We start from the raw sequence: 19,502 nt of genomic DNA on the forward strand, positions 1-19,502 counted from the left end.
TCAGCAAATGGGATTTGAATGGTTACGCGTTAGTAGGAGCTGATAAAGACTTCGGTAGGGATCGTGTTTTAGCTATAAGGATATTTGGTGTTGTTACGTTGGAAGGAGAATAGCTCGAGAAAGTTGGTTCCCCTTGGCAAAGGTATATTCAGTCTATCGTCGTTGAGAAACAGGAACTCGGCCGTTTGTCAAATTAATTTGCGAACTTTCACGAGACTATGTTACCGCGCGCCATATGGCGAACTTACAAACCAGCGAGACATTTCGTTTACCTTTATACGTTCTTCCTCGTCTTTTTGGTCTCATAAGGAATAATAAAAAAAGAAAGCAAAAGAAAAAGAAACTAGTATTCATTTGGATGCGACTAAATTATTTTTAATTTAAAAAAAGTTAAAGGGCGTATTAAAGAAGCGCAAGAACTTTTAATGCTTTTAACATTATTGCCAATTCGAAAAAATTTTTCTCCAGTATTGTTTCTTCTTCTCTTTATTTTTCTTTTATTGTCTTTCTTTTTTTCTTTTTTTACAATTTTTTTTTTTTTCTTCTACTCTTGGTTCGTGTTCCGGAGTTGGAAGAAAAAGTTGGAACTTTTTAAATTAATGGAAATTCTTTCGACACTAGCAGACTTCATTTTAATATATTTTCTATTCTTTTTTCTTATCTTTTTTTTCTCTCTCTCTCTTTCTCTGAATTGTGACGGTCAATTGTTCCCTTTTTTCTCTCTATCTCTCTTTCTCTCTCCCTATTTTTTTTTTTTTTCTTTCTACCCCAAGTCAGATTTCACTTGGTATTCGAGGATCAAGACAAGAAACGGACTTTTCCATAAATTTTCTCTTTGTTTCTATTCTCGAGTGAACACATATTCAAGAAAAGAACCGACTTGTTATAGATCTTCATTTCTTGGTATTATCGAATCAAAAACTTCGACTAAAAGAGTTTGTAAACTCTGGTTGTAAGGAAATTGTAATATTGAAAACGATGAAAAAAGAAAGACCAGAAAAAAAGAGAGTGAATGAGAGAGAGAGAGAGAGAGAGAACGAAAGAAATAAAAATCGACCTTTTCTAGTAAGAAAAAAATTTATGACGAATATCTTCGAAAAGAACTATCTAAAAAGTCTGATGATCGAAGTTTATTACTACACACGGTGTTTTCTCGGAAAAAGTTTCTTTCAATTATTTCTTCTTCTATCCTTCTTCCTTTCGACTTATAGGATTGACTGAAAGACTTACTAGATTTGATTTAAAAAATCAAAATTACTCCTTCGCTCGATTTTCTCGATTTAACCATTTTTCGGATCGTAAAAAGATGAAAAAAAAAAGAGGAAGAAAAAGAAAAGAAAAAAAAAGAAAAGAAATCAAAACTTTAATTGAATCAATTTTGCTGCTTTAACAAAAATACAAAAAGCTTTTTATTTCTTTCTTTCTCTTCTTTTTTTTTTTTTTATATCTACGAAAGTATAACAAGAAAGAAAAAAATTATGACGTTTCGACAGTAATTCCGATTTTTAAAATTTCGTTTTAAGAATTAATTGATCCTCCCTTTACTGTTCTCTCTTTCGTTCTTCCCACTCATCCCTTACCATCATTCACACTCACACTCATACTCTTTAACTTTTCTTAAGAGTCGAACGTTTTCATAGAGAATTTCTTTCCTAAGTATAAAACATTATCGCTTTGATCAAAGTTCAAAGACATCTCTTTCACGGTCTGTTATTATTATTCATATGACAAACTTATTCAGCAAAATTCGTCGGTTTACAGCACGACGTTCGCGTTGGTGCACTCGCGCCACGTTTGTGATCGGAATGGCTAATACGAAATCTCTCTGGTATATCATCATTCGAAATTCCTCTCGTGTTTCAACTTCGTCGGTGAAAGCACGAGATGTCGGGGACATCGTGTTGTACATTTTTTCTCTCGCTCTCTCTCTCACACTCTCTCTCTCTTTCTGTCCCTACCTCTATTTTTTGTTCTTTTTTTTTCTCCTCCTTAAAAAACAAGAAGGAAAAGGAACAGTTGTTTTCGAGGATCGTTTCGAAAGGACACGATTTTTATTAGAGCGTTTAGAGTTTTCTTTTTTTTTTTTTTTTTTCGAGTCGAAAGAAAAGGAACAGAAAAGAAAAATTGAAACATCATCGATAAGACATAATCGCACGTTTTAGATCTGAATCAAATCAAAACTTATTTCGAGATTTTTGTTGATCGAAGGAAAATAATCGAGCTACATTTCACATCTACTTGTCTATCTAATAGCAACAATTTTTTAATCTTTCCTGTTGATGAATTTTTTCGATTTGATCAAAAAATGTTTTCGTAATTAATTATCCTTTTTCTTGTATTCTTTCTTTTTTTTTTTTTTTTTTTTTTTTTTAATCCAATCAACGAGCTCGAAATTTTAGAATTTTTTTTATTTTAATAATGTTTCACGATAGAGAAAGACTTTTGTAGGTCGAAATATGACGGAAATCAAGTCCGTATAACTCCTATCTCACCCTCTCTTTCTCCCAACCTCCCTCTCACCCTCTTTTCTATCCTTTCTTCATCACGTTTCATCGTTCCTGGCACACACATACACACATATACGTATATATACATGCATAGAGTCCCAACTAGTGGTCTGCCCTAGTCTCTCTTACTCGACTCTTAGACAGGAAATTAACTGAAGCTCCTTCCGCTCTTCCGTCACCTTTCCGTCACCATCAGCGAAGGTGCCACCTGCGTTAGGATTTATCCTTCGAGTTAATCAGTTCTATTCTTCTTATGGTTATAACTATAAACGTCGACGTTTATAAATGACGAGGAATTAATCAAATCGTGACTTTCTCGATTAATATGCTAAGCATATTAATTTTATTCACTCGGATTCGATTTGTTTAAAAGAAATTAGGGATCGGAGGAAAGGATTAGAAAGAAATTATTTATTCTTCGAATGTAAGTGACAGTATAATTTTTTATTTTATTACAAATCGATCACGTTTACGTGACATTTAAGAACAGCTGACGTCTAGAGTATCATTATTTTGTAAGCGTGTTAATTTTATTAAAAGGTATTATAAAGGAATTATTTGTTCGAAATCTAAATGAGTTTAATCAGTTGTATAATTTCTTATTTTACATCGATCAGTTTATATACTTAAGAACGGCTGACGAGTAGAGTATTATTTTGTACCGGAAGCCATAGGAGAAGAGAAACCAGCTAAGCATTTACGAGGGTCCAAGGGAAGGTTGATCGTTTTCTTCGAGAGAACGACCATGTAGGCTACTTTTCTCGTTAATTTTTCAACCTTCCGTAGCCCCACTAAAGCGAACAGGTGTTAACATTGTGATAAAGATTAATCGATTCCATCAATTTTTTTCGTTCCCTTTTTGTTACAGCTACGTATGTTAATATTCTTTTCTGATTTCTTTTTTTGCTTTTGTTTTCTTTCTTTTAGTTATTTTTTTTTTTTTTTTATTATTTTTTACCTCAATATCGCAAGCTTTCGTTCCTTTCTTCTTCTTTTTATTTATTTATTTATTTTTTTTTTTCACTCAATTATTTTATTGTTTCTCTTCGTACAGAGACAACATATTTATGATTATTTACGATGAACAATATTTCGAGATGAAAACTCGATTAAAAATATAATTCAGAATTCAGATTGATTTTCCTTTCTCTTTAGATTTTAAATACTCAAGAAAGTTTTCAGAGATGATATCAGAACTTTAGTTGCGTAAAGGATTTGCATGTTGTATCATCTCTGCATTTCTTCTTGCGCACTTAGCGTCCTCACGTAATTCCAGAGAGTTTTACTAGGGAATAAATATTCAATGAGTTTCGATCGAAATACTTCTTTACAACACTACTCTCGGGTTTGGCACGAGAGTAGTGTTGTAAAATATTCTAGGATATCGGATTGCTGTGCTTCGGTTGTTATTATTTTCCAAGTCGATATTTATTATTCCTTTGCTTTGTTATGTGCAGGTGTTGTCCGGAATGACAACGTGAGAATAAATATTTTTTATTTGTTAAAAATTAGACGTAGAAATTAATTGATTTATTTTTTTTTCGTTTAATTTCAATTTATAGCTTCTTTTTTTGATGTCGTATTAAATACAGATGTATTTTCTCGAAATATATAAACCGTAAGCTATTTTTCTGTAATGAAAGGATTAAGAACATGATCATAAAAAAGGGGAGAGACCAGTTCCATTCCAATCTCGCTTTCTCGTAGAAGGAAAACGAGCTACTTGCTTTTGTCGGCTTTTCGAACTAAGCTTCGCGAGTTTGAACGGACCTTTCATCGTAGCAGTTTATTGCATCGCTGTTAATTAGAATCAGCTGGCTCCGTGCGAATTTTAAACATGGAAAGAGAATTTAGTTCGCGGATATAAGAGCGCGGATTATTATCGATATTAAACAGTCGTTTAACAGATTGACGATTTTATATAGTTCATTGTTTTGTACGTATATACAATCGTTGACAATGAGTGTGTTTGTTATTTACGATGTACGAGATTTATAACGTTAAAATATTTATTAACGAAGTTCTAAGTATTTAAAAATTATATATATATATATATATATATATATATATATGATCGTATGTTCGAAATAAATCTTGACGTTAGAAAATATATTTCTAACAATAAAAATTATAGAATGTTTAGAAAAAAATGTCTGAGCGCTTAACGGATTTTAGAAGATGCGATAGAAATTTCGGTCATTAAAATTCTTTTTTAATCGTTTTTAATACGTTTCTCCGCAAATTTTATTACTAGATGCGATGAAAGAAGGGTGGGAATAGGAATGGAGAGAGGTTGAGGCAAGAGTGGGAAATGCGGTTTACAATTTTATTAAAATCCTCGAAAGTGGTTGGTCTAGTCGAAGTAGATCATATCTCTGAACGCGAAACAATTGTGAAGAGAGAAAAAAAATTAAATGGAAGAAAAACGGAGAGAAAAAGAGAGAGGAAGATAGAGAGAATCGCGAAGACCGAGTCGTTTTAATCAACGGATGCGGAAAATTAAAAAATATACCGGAACCGGGCGAAATAAGTAACGCATTCGTAATAATAATCTTTCGAGAGGTTCCATTTACTGAATGATCAGGGTCGTCGGACGCGTGACGAATGGATACGTTTTATAAATTAAAAAAAAAAAAAAAAAAAAAAAAAGAAAGAAAGAAAAAGAAAGAAGGAGGCAAGAAAAGAAAAAAGAAAAAAGAAAAATTATGAGAAGAGATTTCCTTTTGTCGCTCCGACGAGTCGCTCCGACTCGTTTCATTTACGTCAAGATGGAAGTGCTTGCTTCCTGTTCCCTTTTGACCTATCTGACCTTTTCCAGCATGTTTTTTTTATGCACAGCGAGAAAGCACAGTTTTCACGTAGTTTCTATGAAGATCTTTTAACTCGGACAAAAAACATCCAAAACGTGAAGTATATCTGGTAAAAATACTTTTCTTTTTCTTTTCTTTTTTCTTCTTTTTTTTTTTCTTTTTTTAGATTAATCGTCTATCATTCAATAATTATATTTAGATCAATTTCTTTCAAAAATTTCATCTCTCTTTTTTATGTTATTTGCATATATATATATATATATATATATATATATATATATATCGGTGTCCACATCAGTCAGATAAAAGTTGAAGTTCCGTGCTTGGACGAATTATATACATCCGGCCAACAAGCTCGGTAACGTCAGCAACTTCCGGGTTATATTCGCACATTTTATAAAAAAAAGGGTTGGTAGGTGGTGAAAAGGAGAATGGGGGAGGAGAGAGAAAGAGGAGGAGGAGGAGGAAAAGAGGAGGTTAAGGGGAGAGCAGCAGATGTCGTTGCCGGGGAACGTACCTTTCACAGTTACCCGGTCTATTTGTGGGTTGCGTCCCTGTTGAAGGGGTTGAGCCTTCGTGTGCTTGCTTATCCATATTTAAATATCCACCTACCTACCCATCTACCTACCACCCTTTAGCTTATGTTATCGTTGAGCTTTTATAGTTTGAAATATCGTCAAGCATGGATTTTAAAAATTGACGTTACCTTTTCATTCTTTCTTTCTTTTTTTTTTTATATTTTTTTCTTTTAATAATAGTCCATGAATCAATTATCTGTTATCATATATATATACATACATATATATATATATATATATATATATATATATATATATATGAAGGAACACGATAAAAGATGATCGTATACTTATTTTTTTGTTCTTTTTTCTTTTTCGTTTCTTTTCTCGTTTTCGAATCTCGATGACGTTTCGAATGTTCTCGATACGACGACATCGAATATGGCGAACACGGAAATTACATCCGCAGGCACGATTCCGCGCAACCCTTCAAACCCTTCTGCACGTTGTCTACGGACGCATCGAGCCATCCAATCGCTGTACGATCTGTTTGTCATCGTTATACCGAGACTGCAATTTATTCCAACACCATCCGTCAAGTTTCTTCTCTCTCTCTCTCTCTCTCTCTCTCTCTCTCTCTCTCTCTCTCTCTCTCTCTCTCTCTCTCTCTCTCTCTCTCTCTCTCTCTCTTTCTCTCTGTTGTTCCTACGTCTATCCGTCTACCGTTTTACGACATGAGGAAAGCGAGGGAAGTTAAAAGAGGGAAGTCCTCTCTCGTTCATACATATTTAAATACCGATGCTGAAATCTCCTTTCACACGTTTCACCTCCTTTTTTCGGAGATATCGAATTAACGAGAAAGAGAGAGAAAGAGAGAGAGAGAGAGAGAGAGAGAGAGAGAAGGGAAGGTATATGCTGTTTGTATTTGATCGTCTACTTCATATTTTTCTTTCCCTCTATTTTACTTTTTTCTTTTTTTCTTTATTATAGCCGACATTTTAATGATCATGTTTTTTTCCCCAAGTACTGTTCTCTCCGTTATGGAGAGAGAGAGAGAGAGAGAGAGAGAGAGAGAGAGAGAGAGAAAACTTTTTTTTTCACTTTCTACCTCGTAGCTTGAATATAATTACTTATTAATTGGATATTTAAAAATCGTGATTTAGATACTTTTTTTTTTTTTAATCTAGGACGATAAAAATATTCTAACAGATATATAGGATTGTTTCTTGAAACAAGAAAAAAGAAAATCACGTATCTGTTGTATTGAGTTAATATTTTACCGATCGAATTTCTAATGTTTCTTCTCTAATGTTTTATCATCGATAGAAATCATCAATAAGAATGAACTCTGCATTCGACGGATTAATTCGGTCTTAGAGATGAGGAGGTTGCGAAAAGGACTCTTTCAATATTTAGGAAGAAGGGTAGTTCGACGAAATTGGCTCGAAGTGACTTTGGGATGTTGGATAAAGTTTCTTTCTCTTTTTTTTTTTTCTTTTTCCTACCTTCCTTCCTTCCTTCCTTCCTTCCATTCATCCTTCCTTCCTTACTTCCTTCTTTCTTTATCTTTCTTTCTCTGTATTCACGTAAAACGCAATCCTTATGGCGAATGCAAACCGGATTAGGATTACTTTTATTTGTAATTCAGGAAATCCTATTTCTCGGACTGATCGCGTAAAAGCGATTCCCGTCGTTAATTCAACGCGGGATCGATTCGATTAATTGGGAAAAGGGGTTGCACCGAATGAGTATTCATCTCGACGTTTAATTTATTCTACAGCTTTCTCAGTAAGAGAAAGAGAGGGAGAGAGGGAGAAATAGAGTTAGAGTCTACTAGAAATAATATATTATTCGGCTCTTGAACATAGTTTGAGAGATTTTCACCAAAGTCCCTCGTTTCTAACCAAGCCGAATTTAGTTAATACGAAGAAACTAATCTACACGCACACACACATATTCGAAAAGGAGAAGCTTCAAAATATATTCGAATTTCAAGTATTCAATTGTCCGGATTATCGGCAATACCTGATTATCAATTTATTATTTATTATCTTAAATTATTGTTGATTGGATGTTCGTCGTTCTATGAATTTATTATTCCTTTTGTAATCAAAAATTTTTGTCGGATAATTTAATTAGAAATGTAGATTCTAACGCATCCAAGTAAACGAATAATCTGTTACACGTAAAATCAGTAGAACGTTTATCGAAGGGAAACAAATTTATTATCAAATCGTGAGTAACGTGAGTAACGAAGTTGTCAACATTTCGATCGTTATCTTTCTAGATTAAATTCTCTCGCTTTAATACGGCTTTCTGTGCATTACCGATACATAGAAAGAAGAATTATATTAACGAATGATTCTTCTCCTTCGTTTACTATTTAAATAAGGCTAATTCAATAATTACACACACACACACACACAAATATCATTTCACGATTCAGTCTAATCAATGTAAATGAAAGAAAGCTCTTTCTCTGTACTGTAAATAATTAAACGGTCAAACTGTAATATATTACTCTTTATAATCGAATTTCTTTGACGAAGGTATAAACAGACAGACAGATAGACAGACAGACAGAGAGAGAGAGAGAGAGAGAGAGAGAGAGAGAGAGAGAGAGAGAGAGAGAGAGAGAGAGAGAGAGAGAGAGAGAAATCAATAAAATAAATAAATAAAAAAAAAGAAAGAAAAAGATAATGATATCGTTGGTCTTATAAAAAACTCTAAAATAAATCTAAAATATATTTAAAACAAACTCCAAGAGAGGATCGTCGTATACTGAGAGAAAAAGAGAGAGAAAAAAAGGTAAACTCGTAGTTGACCTTTGGACGATTTCCATACTTTTTACGTAAATATGGGACAGGTTTTTTTTTTCTTTCTTCCTTTTTTTTTTTATACAGCCACATGAGCGAGTATTTTAATATTTAAAGAATGTGTCAACCCAATTCGAGTCTCTTTTAGTTCATCTCTGATAAATAGATCGTCTCTAGTTTAATTTTGGCTCTCTTTTTCTCTTCTCTGTTTAAAAATTTTCATGAAGTTTATGTTATATACATATACAAAAAAAAAAATTGTCTAAGAAGTTTGCGATGTTCATATAATATATAAAAAAAAAATAAATAAATAAATAAATAAATAGGAAAAAGAAACAAAGGAAATAGCAAAAAAAAAAAAAGAATCAAAAAAAAAAAAGAGAGAGAGAGAAAATGAAAGAAGGAAGAATGTAGTAAGTCTTCCGGCGAGTTTCTTCTCGCGTAGCTTCGCTATTGATCGATTCTCGAGGCTCGTTACGTAGACATTCGAGAGGTAGAGGGAGTAGAATAGCCTCGTATTCCTATTTCGAGTCACACACCCCCTTTTGCCACCCTCTCGCGAAGGTATTTTTACGGATCGGACGTGCAAGCACATACATACACAAAAATACACACAAATACATATACTATACACGTACAAATGTATATACCATATACACAAATGTATATACACATATACACAAATGTATATACATATATATATATATATACATATATATATACACACACAAACACAGATAGGAAGATATGTATATAGGTATATATTCATACTATTGAACCCTACGCTTCAAGGGAGAGAAAGCCGAGTTCGGGGAACGGGGAGAAGGGTAACAAGAGAGCACTTCACACGTGCCAATCTAAATAATTGCTGTGATGTGGGTAGCCATGTAGTTCGTTGCTTGCTATGGGGGTTACGTTGGTCTTCTCTGGATCTTTCTTCACCCTTCCAGTTCCCTTTCTCTCTCTATCTCTCTCTATCTATCTATCTATCTACCTCTCGCTCTCTCTCTCTCTCTCTCTCTCTCTCTCTCTCTCTCTCTCTCTTTCTCTCTCTCTCTCTCTTAGTTAGATTGGACAATGGCTTTTGAATTGGTGTTTTGTTGCGTGCAACAAGACCAGCAGATTGCGCCAATCGACTGAAAAGATATACCTATAAACGCGTAATTACGTGGATGAAAATTGCTGCAAGATCAAATACATACGTTTTAGTAATGTATGCACATGTGTGTGTGTGTATATATGTACATATATACCTATAGCATATGTATCTTTGGATATATCATTACGTATATCGAATTATGTACAGGGTGTGGAACTGATGTTACTGGATGATTCATTAAAGAAATCAATTAATCTTTTACGAAACTTTTTAGATTAATTGTTTCTTTTTTCTTTTTTCTTTTTTTTTTCTCGGATCGTAATATCACAAAGAGAAAAAGAAGAAGGTGTTAACGATTGTTGTTAAATTCTCGATCCACCCTCTATATCGTAATTTACATACATACATACATACATACATACATACATACATACATACATACATACTGTGTAGATAATACCGAATTATCGTAATATCAAATCTACGAATTATTATTATAATCAAGTTAATCGTTGTTAAATCATCGGTCGGATTAATTGATGGAACAATTAATTTCATTGATAATTTTGTTGGTCAATTTAATAGGAATAAAATAGGATGATAGGATACGATACGATACGATACGATACTGCTTTCATAAATTTTGGTTAAGGGGTTAAAATCGAATAAGAATAGAAAGTATTTTTAATTAGCGAAACGAAAGCTGGCTGGGGTCCGAGTTCATTAGCCGAATCAATAGACCGACCATCCAGGAGATATGCGATGCGCTCCCTAGCTAATTACTCCGGAGAGCATATCGGCAGCGTCGCTATCGCTTAATTACCAGAACGTCATCTTATCGGGAGATATCCGACGTTATTTCGCGGGATTAATCATTGTCTAATCAGTGTACCTTTAAAACCGATATTTATTCATAATTATTCATCACGTAAGAACAATAACGTTTATTTTTTTTTGTTTATTTATTTATTTACTCATTCATTTTTTCCTTTTTTTTTTTATCTCGTAGTTATCCTACTTTCTTCTTCTGCTGTTTATTAATTTATTTGTTTGTTTGTTTATTTATTTATTCATTCATTCATTTATTTTCTTTTTTATCTTTCTATCTTTCGGTAAAACCAAATAAATTCTATGACAGTTAGTTTAACCAATTATCAGGACGATGAGAGTAACTTGATTTAATTTATCTTTTGTCTTAGTTAGTTTAAAAATATGTCTTTTTTCTTTTTTCTTTGATAGGTTTTATAAATGAATCGTATCGATATGGAGAATTAAAACAACGAGACTATGAATTTTTCTTTTTAAAAGAACATTAGCCTAGAAAAGTTGCGAGAAAAGATTAGGAAGGAAAAAGAAAGAAAGGATTTGAAATTGATCGATCGAGCGAGCGAGCGATCGAATATTTTTATGATTCATAGGAAAGGTATCGCTTTTGCGAGCCTTCTGTTAGCTTTGATTTTAGTCGTAATGGGAATTTGAGCAAATCGGTATCATTATTTCCAGTTAGATTGGATGAGTTAGGTAACAAACTACGATTCGCAAGGGAATCGTCGGTACTTTTGATATTCGTTGATTTCTCTCTCTCTCTCTCTCTCTCTCTTTCTATCTCTATCTCTGTCCTCTACTCTATCTCTCTTTCTGACAGTCCTTCTGTGTCCCTATCAGCACAATGCACCAACGGGAACGTCGCTTTCAATTAGACGATGCAACATGCGACTACTACTATTCGCAATCAGGCATCGATATTCGTTGAGTCAAAAGTCACTTTAATGGTCGTTTGAATAAACGAGATGCTATCGCGTTTAGGTTGATAGTCTATATCACATCTACTATTAAAAGGTTCGAAATATTCGTAAAGGATCAATTAACCGATCGACTCCTATCTAGCAACCTTTTTGTTACTTTTGTGTTACTACTTATTCGGCTATTAATATCGGTTTCTACGATTGTTCGATAGATCGATAGATCGAACAATGATATATAGATTGACATATCGATTGATTGATATTTCTATTGTGACGATGAAATAATAGTTGATTTTATATCTATGTATATTATATATAGGTATATAGATCAGTCAGTTTGTTTAAATTATGTATATATAATTATATATACATATACAATTTTATCAACCTAACAGATATATAACAATTATCACAGTATAGAGGAAGTTTATGATATCGCGATGATTTCATTGACATTATTTAGAGAATAAATCAATCACATTATTATAATTAAACATATATACAACACATTATATCAATCTTATGAAATTATCAAATATAATAATTAACATATACCAGAGAAATTCATGTCATAATCAATTGTATTGAATTAGAAAATAGGTCGATCATTTAGTACTATAATCGAACATAAATATTTATTCTAAGAAAGATATAGAAAACAATTTACATATTTCTTACAAAAGAAATCCATCTTATCGAGTTAACAAAAATCTCTTTATTTCAAATGCAAGTATAAAACCCAAACATAAAATTGATGTTCAAAATTGAAAGTATAACATTTTTATTCAATAACTTAACAACTTTTAAATCATCAGATTCCAATCGTAGAAATCATTTATCATCGTCGTTGTCGTCGTTATCATTATCATTATCATTATCATCATCATTATCACCATCACCATCACCATCACCATCATCATCATTATCATCATCATCCATATATTTATTCTTCATGTTATTATCTCCAGTTCGTCGAGTTCAGTTGACGTACTCGAAATTTGTAGGGAGAGAGGGATAGTAGATAGGAAGAGAGGATAGTGGTAGATTCCCGATGGGGATGAGAGATGCAACGAGCAAGAGTGACGTCGCTTTCAATTAGACGATGCATCACGTTGGTATTGGTCGTGGGTAAGCGTCGATGCTTTGCTGCGTATGTAGAAAGGTTTTCTCTGTCTGTCTCTATCTCTCTCTCTTTCTCTCTCTCTCTCTCTCTCTCTTTCTTTCTGTCTCTCTTTTTCTCTCGCGAAGTACTTGTACTCCCTTGGGATTCCCTCGAGTTTGACTTCGACCAAGCTGGAGGAAAACCGCACTCGCGAAAATAACCCTCGTCTCCTCTCGCGGATTATACGAAAAGGGAGGGAAAGAAGATATATAGAGAGATATAGAAATATGTATGTGATCGTGTGTACGTGTGTGTATATAATCTTTATCCCTTGCTTGATTTTATGTATTTGACAGGGAAGAACAAACCTAATGTTACTGTATCGACGAATTTTATCTTAACGGTAAAATAAATGTATATCTTATGACTGACATTTTGAGAAGGTTCAGACTTCTGAAAGGGATCGTAAAATTGAGAATTGAGATATCTCCGCCGATCGGCAAGAACTTTATCGGAGCTGTGATATATTTCCTATCGTTTGATAACTTTAATAATCTAATAAATATGATAAAAATAAGAAAAATTATGAAATCGTTTTGTTATCGTTCGTAACGTAGAAATATTATATCGCGTCTTTGAAGTAAAGTTCGTTATATGTGCACGTCAATAGACATTTGAATAATGCAATAGGACGTAGTAAAAAGAATCGTAGAGTCGTTTAAAAATTGAATATTTTATGGGATACACTTTTCTCCCTTTCTCTCTCTCTTTCTATCTTTCTCTACTTGAAAAAAATATATAGAATTTTTTGATCGCTCGAACGTTAAATAATTGAATGTTTTATTGTATGAAAGAGGAATATGGAGAGGACAATGATATTATACGCACGCTGCTTTTTACGTTCTTCGAGATACGTATATAAAGTTCGTTCAAATGAAATGTAATTTAGTTGGTTGGTAAAAGTCGAAGGGTAAGGTCGTTGCGTTCATTATTCTTTGTTTTCCACGCACGCGTGCAAAAGAAAGAGAGAGAGAGAGTGAGAGAGAAAGAGAGAGAGAGAGAGAGAGAGAGAGAGAGAGAGAGAGAGAGAGAAGACCCCTTACATTTGTTATTTCGTTTTCTCTACCATACTTATTTGATTCCATCGCTCGTCGTCATCGTCGTCGTCTCGTCAAGTGCCTTGTTAATTATATCCTTTCGTTTTGTCTCCTTTATTATATCTTTTTTCTTTTCTCTTGTTTTAGGGATCAACGTTGAGAGAAATCAACAGCAACAGCAATAGCAGAAGTAGCAGCATGGCACTTCTCGTATACTCCTGAGTCGGTGAGTTTTTCGAATTTATATTTTAAAGTAATCGATCGTTTTCGTTGCAGTCCAATTAATTATGCAGTCTGTCAGGCACGAGATATTTTATAATTATCTTTCTTTTTTTTTTTTTTTTTTTTTATATATATATAATAAAGATAGGGAATAAGATGACAGCAAGGGGAAAAAAGAAGAGACATAAAGTAACGATATATCGATTAATTTTATTAACGATAATTATATTAATCGTTAGAAGGATCGTACTAATTCGTAATTGCGATGCATTCGGTTTATTATTTGTCGAGAAAGAGAAATATCAAGTGTATAACGTACTACACAGTATGCATATATATATATATATATATATATATATATGTATGTATGTATGTACTATAGTATATTGCTATTGTTATTATTCACAAGTAATTAATTGCCGACAGCCAGAGATTATTACGGAGTATTTCGTTGAGAACACTCTGACAGTTCGAATACATATTATCTTACTCGTTCGAATGTTCGTAATTGAGATTGCACGTTAAATCTCTCGATAATGAACAGTGGCGAATCTCTCTAAGTCGATCGTTATCGATATTCGACGTTATTCTGTGGTTCGATATTTGATTTCTTTAACTATGAATTTCTTTTTTTTTCTTCCTTCTTCTATCTTCGATAATTGACTTTGTACATGTGAACAAAGAAAAAAGAAGAGAAAACAAATAGAAAAAATAACTTGTACTTTGATCTTCAATAAAGATCAGATCGATTTATATTAACTGATATTTTCATTCTTGTTTTGATAAAAAAAAAAAAGAAAAAAGAGACAGAGAGAGGATCAGAGAAACAAAAATGAAAAAAGTTCTTCGACGAATGAGTTTCACAGAACGAATATAATAATTAATTAAGTAATTAATTAATCAAAGACGTCTTCGAAAAGTTGAGAAAAAAAGGAAGAAAAATTTAGAGCTAATTAATAAATATAATCCGTCTTCCTTGATTTCGTAAAACATCGAATCGTTCTCTCTCAACGTTAATTGAATTATCTTTTTCTTTCGTCTCACCATCTCGTCCACTTAGTCATTCTCATTCAATTACTTTTCTTTTTTCTTTTCTCTCTCTCTCTCTCTCTCTTTTTTTTTTCTTCATATTCGTAACATCACAGATAGATATAAAGTAATTAATTAATTAATGCTTTTATATCCGGTTATGATTATCGGTCAAGTCCAATGGAATCTGAACTTGATTTATTTTTTATTTTCCTTTTTTTTCTGGACTTTTTTTCTCTCTTATCATTTTCTCACGTTCGTTCGAAACGTCCGAACGATAATTTTTTTCTCCTACTTTTTTTCTTCTCTTCTTCTTTTAATCAGACGTTCGACGAAGTAAGTTCGTATTAGTTAATTATTCATGTTTTTTTTTTTTTTTTTTTTTTAGATATATATATACATATTTTTTTTTTCTCTTTCAACCAGAATTGTTTCGGCATACGTTACTAATCTATCGAAAGTCGAAGATTTTTTTTTCTTTATGTTTTTTTTTTTCATCGCCTTTTTTTCTTCGCCCTTTTTGATCGAAATTAGTCAATCGATAATTTATGTTGTATCAATCGTCGAGAAAAAAATCGTATTGTAACGAGAACGGGCCATTAGTCGTCCTTTCTTTGGTAAAGAGCCTTGGGTCGCGCAAGCGCAACCTCGCGAAACGTAATAGTGGGGGTGGGGTGAAGGGGTGGTTATGGATTTTCGGGCTCTGCGACCTTCGCGTGACGTCCCACGCTTTTCACGTTCTACACGATCCTCCTGTTGTTCCGAATAAGCAACTGTCGGACGTGTGTCCATGGGATTGGTTGGATCCACAGGATACACCGGATGTTTCTTAGCATCTAATATGTCCGCCCTCGTCTCATCTCACTTTGATCATACTCTTTTCTTCTTCTTCTTTTTTTTTTTTCTTTTTCTTCTTCTTTTATCTCCTTGTCGAAACGAGAGAGAGAGAAAGGAAGGGGGATATAATTCGCGAGGTAATAATAATTAAACTTTATTTTTTTCAAGACTCACGTTACGACGATTAGATTATTTAGAAATATTCTCTCAATTATCTCGTTCAATTCGTCGATAATAATAAAACAGCAGATATATCGTATAAAAAGTTTCCAAAAGTTCGAATGGTTCTCGGTTGAGTGAAAAATTTTAAGGAATAAAATATAAATTTTCCTCTTTCTTTAAAATCGTTGATCAGATTTTTTTCTTTTTTTTTTTTTTGGACGATGAACGTCGTTAGGATAAACTTATTCGTTTAAATTGCAAATGTGATTCGTTAATAAAAAAAGAAGTATATCGGAATTTAGATTAGTTTGATATTTGTTAAATATAAAAAAAAAAAAGAAAAAAAAAATTAAATGTGAGTTGATCTATCGATCTCAAAAATATGTTTTCGAATTTCGAATCGAATCAGGATGTATGGATTATCGAAATAATTATAGTATTTAACGAATCGTCGAAGAGAAGATACCACGGTGGAAATTATGACGAAACGTTTTCACGAGATATTTTTATTCCTTTAAACGTTAGTACGCCGTTAAGAAATCGATGGTAGAAACATTTGGTTGAGGAAGTTGTTACACGACCCAGATTCAAGAACATTCGGTTATTATCTACAAAGGATATTTATCAGTAGCTTAACGTACCATATAAAATACCTTTGGTAACCTTTGAGATCTTGCCTTTCGGATGTCGTCCTGAAGGAAATCGAAATGCTTGCGGCCGCTGCCGTTTCTCACGATGCGGACAGTCACAGAGAGAAAGAGAGAGAAAGAGAGATAGATACAGAGATAGAGAGATTCAATTTCCTTTGTGGGTTCTCCTAAAGACACGGTAACGATCAAGGACAAGAAAATTGTTTTAGATATTCTTTGAAATGAAGTTAAATATCCTTTTGACGAAGGGAGAAAAAAAATTAAATAGGTATTGAATTTGTCGTTCATTTTCGGACACACACACACACACACACACACAGGCACATGGAGTCAAAAAGTCGATGAACGTTTCGTTTATATCTATTAAATTATTTTGTGAAATTTAACGCGTTCAAATAGAGTCGATTAAATTTACTTAATGAGTTTTAACAGGAGCAGTTAAATCGATCGTTCGTTGGTTAGGATCAACTTTGGAAATAACTATATACATATATATATATATATATATATTGAATATCGCGAAGAAGGAGGTCGTAACAAGCAGGTCGCTGCTATCGGTCTAGCTAGCCTTAGCAAAGTGCATTGTACGGAAGTAGAAAGAAGGTTCGGCTTTAATACCCATTTTCCATTGCGTGACTAGCTGCCTTCACGACACGCGATGCTGCGGCTGTTTGTCGCGAGAAGCTGTTGACTTTTGAGCTTTACGTATTAAAGAGAGGAAGAGAGAGAAAGAGAGAAAGAGAAAGAGAGAGAAAGAGAGAGTTAACTGACCACGTGGCGTTAACATTTGCTAGCATTGATTAATTCATTGAATTTTTTTTCTCGGAAAAAGAAATTTAAAGAAAAACTAAGATCAGTCAGTGTAATACATACTGTGTTACTGAATTATGGTTACATCAATATGTTAGTAATAATCTATGAAAAGTAATTTGTTCTTTTTTTTATTTTCTTTCTTTCCTTTATCAAAGGATCCAAGAAGAAATTATATAATACGAGTTTTGTAGCGTATGCGTGTATTATACTTATTGTTGATAGAATATACTACGTTATATAATTTATTATATTACTGATTATACTTGATAATAATATAATACTACGTTACGTAACTTATTATTTTTCTATTAATAATTATATTTATCGTAGAATATAATTTATTATGTTACATAACTTATTAATTATTATTCTTATTACTAATCCTACTTAACACAATATATCAATTACAATTAATAATATATTATAATAAATGCTCTGTTACATAACTTTCTTTCTTTCTTTCTTTCTTTCTTTCTTTCTTTCTTTCATTCTTTCTTTCTTAGATTTTAAAAAAAGAATACACCGGAATACAATGTCCGGTATACTAACTACTATTTCATAACTTTTAAAATAGAATAACACATAATTGTTCTCTGCGATTTTACTTTAACGCAGCATATAAACTCGTTCGTCCTTACTATCTAAGGAGGGTGGTAGCAAGGGTGGGGAGTGTTGGGAGGAGGGTCGATAACGAAACAACAACAGTAACCATAAAAAAAGAAAACACAACAATAAGAAAAGAAAAAAGAAAACAAAAAGGAAAAAGAAAAAAAAAAAGCAAAATAATAAACCGATACAAAAGAGGACCATGATCGCGTGATTTCAACCGATCGAAGGACAAACTTAAAGGATATCATCAATTCGAGATCGTGCTTGGACACGTTTGCCTCTTTTCCTCGCAGTATACTACGAGACACGACTTCGGAAGCTGGTGTCTTGGAGTTATCTCGCGTAAACGGTCTCTTGGGTCGCCTTTCTCGGCATCACGACGGCCGTCTCTTTCGTTGAGTGTTAAACAGCGCGCGACACGAGACGACAGCCACTACGAAATAGAGAGTGTGTGTGTGGTAAAGTAGTCTTTCTACTTTTCCTATTGTTTTTTTTTTCTGTTTGGTACTTTCTTTCTTTCTTTCCTTCATTCTTTCTTTCTTTCTTTCTTTCTTTATCTTTTTTTGATTTTATTTGTTTGTTCGTTTGTTTGCTTGTTTCGTTCGTTCGTTCGTTCGTTCGTTCGTTCGTTCGTTCGTTCGTTCTTTTCTCTTGAAATAAGATCTCCTTCGATATATCCTGTCCATTATCCTTCGATCAGTATCCTTATTTCAAAATAAATTCGATAGACCAATTCGTATTATTTCTTTTCCTTCTTATTTAATTTTATTCGCGTTTTAATTTAAGTTATAAATTGTTAATAAGAAAGATCTCTTTTCTTTTTTATTTTTTGAAGGGAGTAGTTGGATAGTTTCTTTTCTTTTTTTTTTTTTTTTTGGAAGAGAGCGTATTGTTCGTCCGGTTTTTTTTTTTTTTTTTTTTTTTTTTTTTTTTTTTTTTTTTTTTTTTTGTTATAATCTATATTAATCTTAGAGCAGATTATTTTTATAACAGTCTATATTAATCCACGTTAAACTGAGTAGATTTAATTTTTCCTTTTTTTCTTTCTTTATCGATCGAAACCAAGAGCAAAATTAACTTATCAAAGAAATACTCGATAATATTTTTTAACCATTATCTTAGCGTTCTCTCATTCTTATACAATGTGACATCGTTTATCACAACTATATATATATATATATATATATATATATATATATCAATTTTATCGAATAAAAAAAAAATATATTCGCCTGTATCGAAATTCAAAAAAGATCGTGGGTTTTGACGTTCGTGTATTTTCTACTTCTTTCTTCTTTCCTCCTTTTTTTTTTTATTAGAATAAATAAATAAATAAATAAAAAAAAACAAAGTTCGGTCGACGTATAGTTGCAAATGGATTCGTAGAATCGACGTTAACGACGAATCGATAGAAAGTCCTTGGCAGCGGTCGTCGCATCTACCAACGAAGGGTAGAAAAGACGAGAAGAGAGAGAGAGAGAGAGAG

General features: G+C 32.8%; 1 protein-coding gene across 6 annotated transcripts in view; it reads left to right on the forward strand.

Annotated features, from left to right (window-relative positions):
* The window catches only part of LOC122633268 (stress-activated protein kinase JNK), a 156,254-nt gene that overhangs the window by 15,111 nt on the left and 121,641 nt on the right, over positions 1-19,502 (forward strand). For all 6 annotated transcript variants that reach the window (XM_043820967.1, XM_043820971.1, XM_043820977.1 and 3 more), the window contains one exon: positions 13,842-13,920. The gene's annotated coding sequence lies outside the window, so the exon portion shown is untranslated. Of the gene's footprint in view, positions 1-13,841; positions 13,921-19,502 lie in introns of those variants that run through there.

This window comes from Vespula pensylvanica, chromosome 12 (genome assembly GCF_014466175.1).
Source record: "Vespula pensylvanica isolate Volc-1 chromosome 12, ASM1446617v1, whole genome shotgun sequence".
In the NCBI taxonomy this organism is placed as follows: domain Eukaryota; kingdom Metazoa; phylum Arthropoda; class Insecta; order Hymenoptera; family Vespidae; genus Vespula; species Vespula pensylvanica.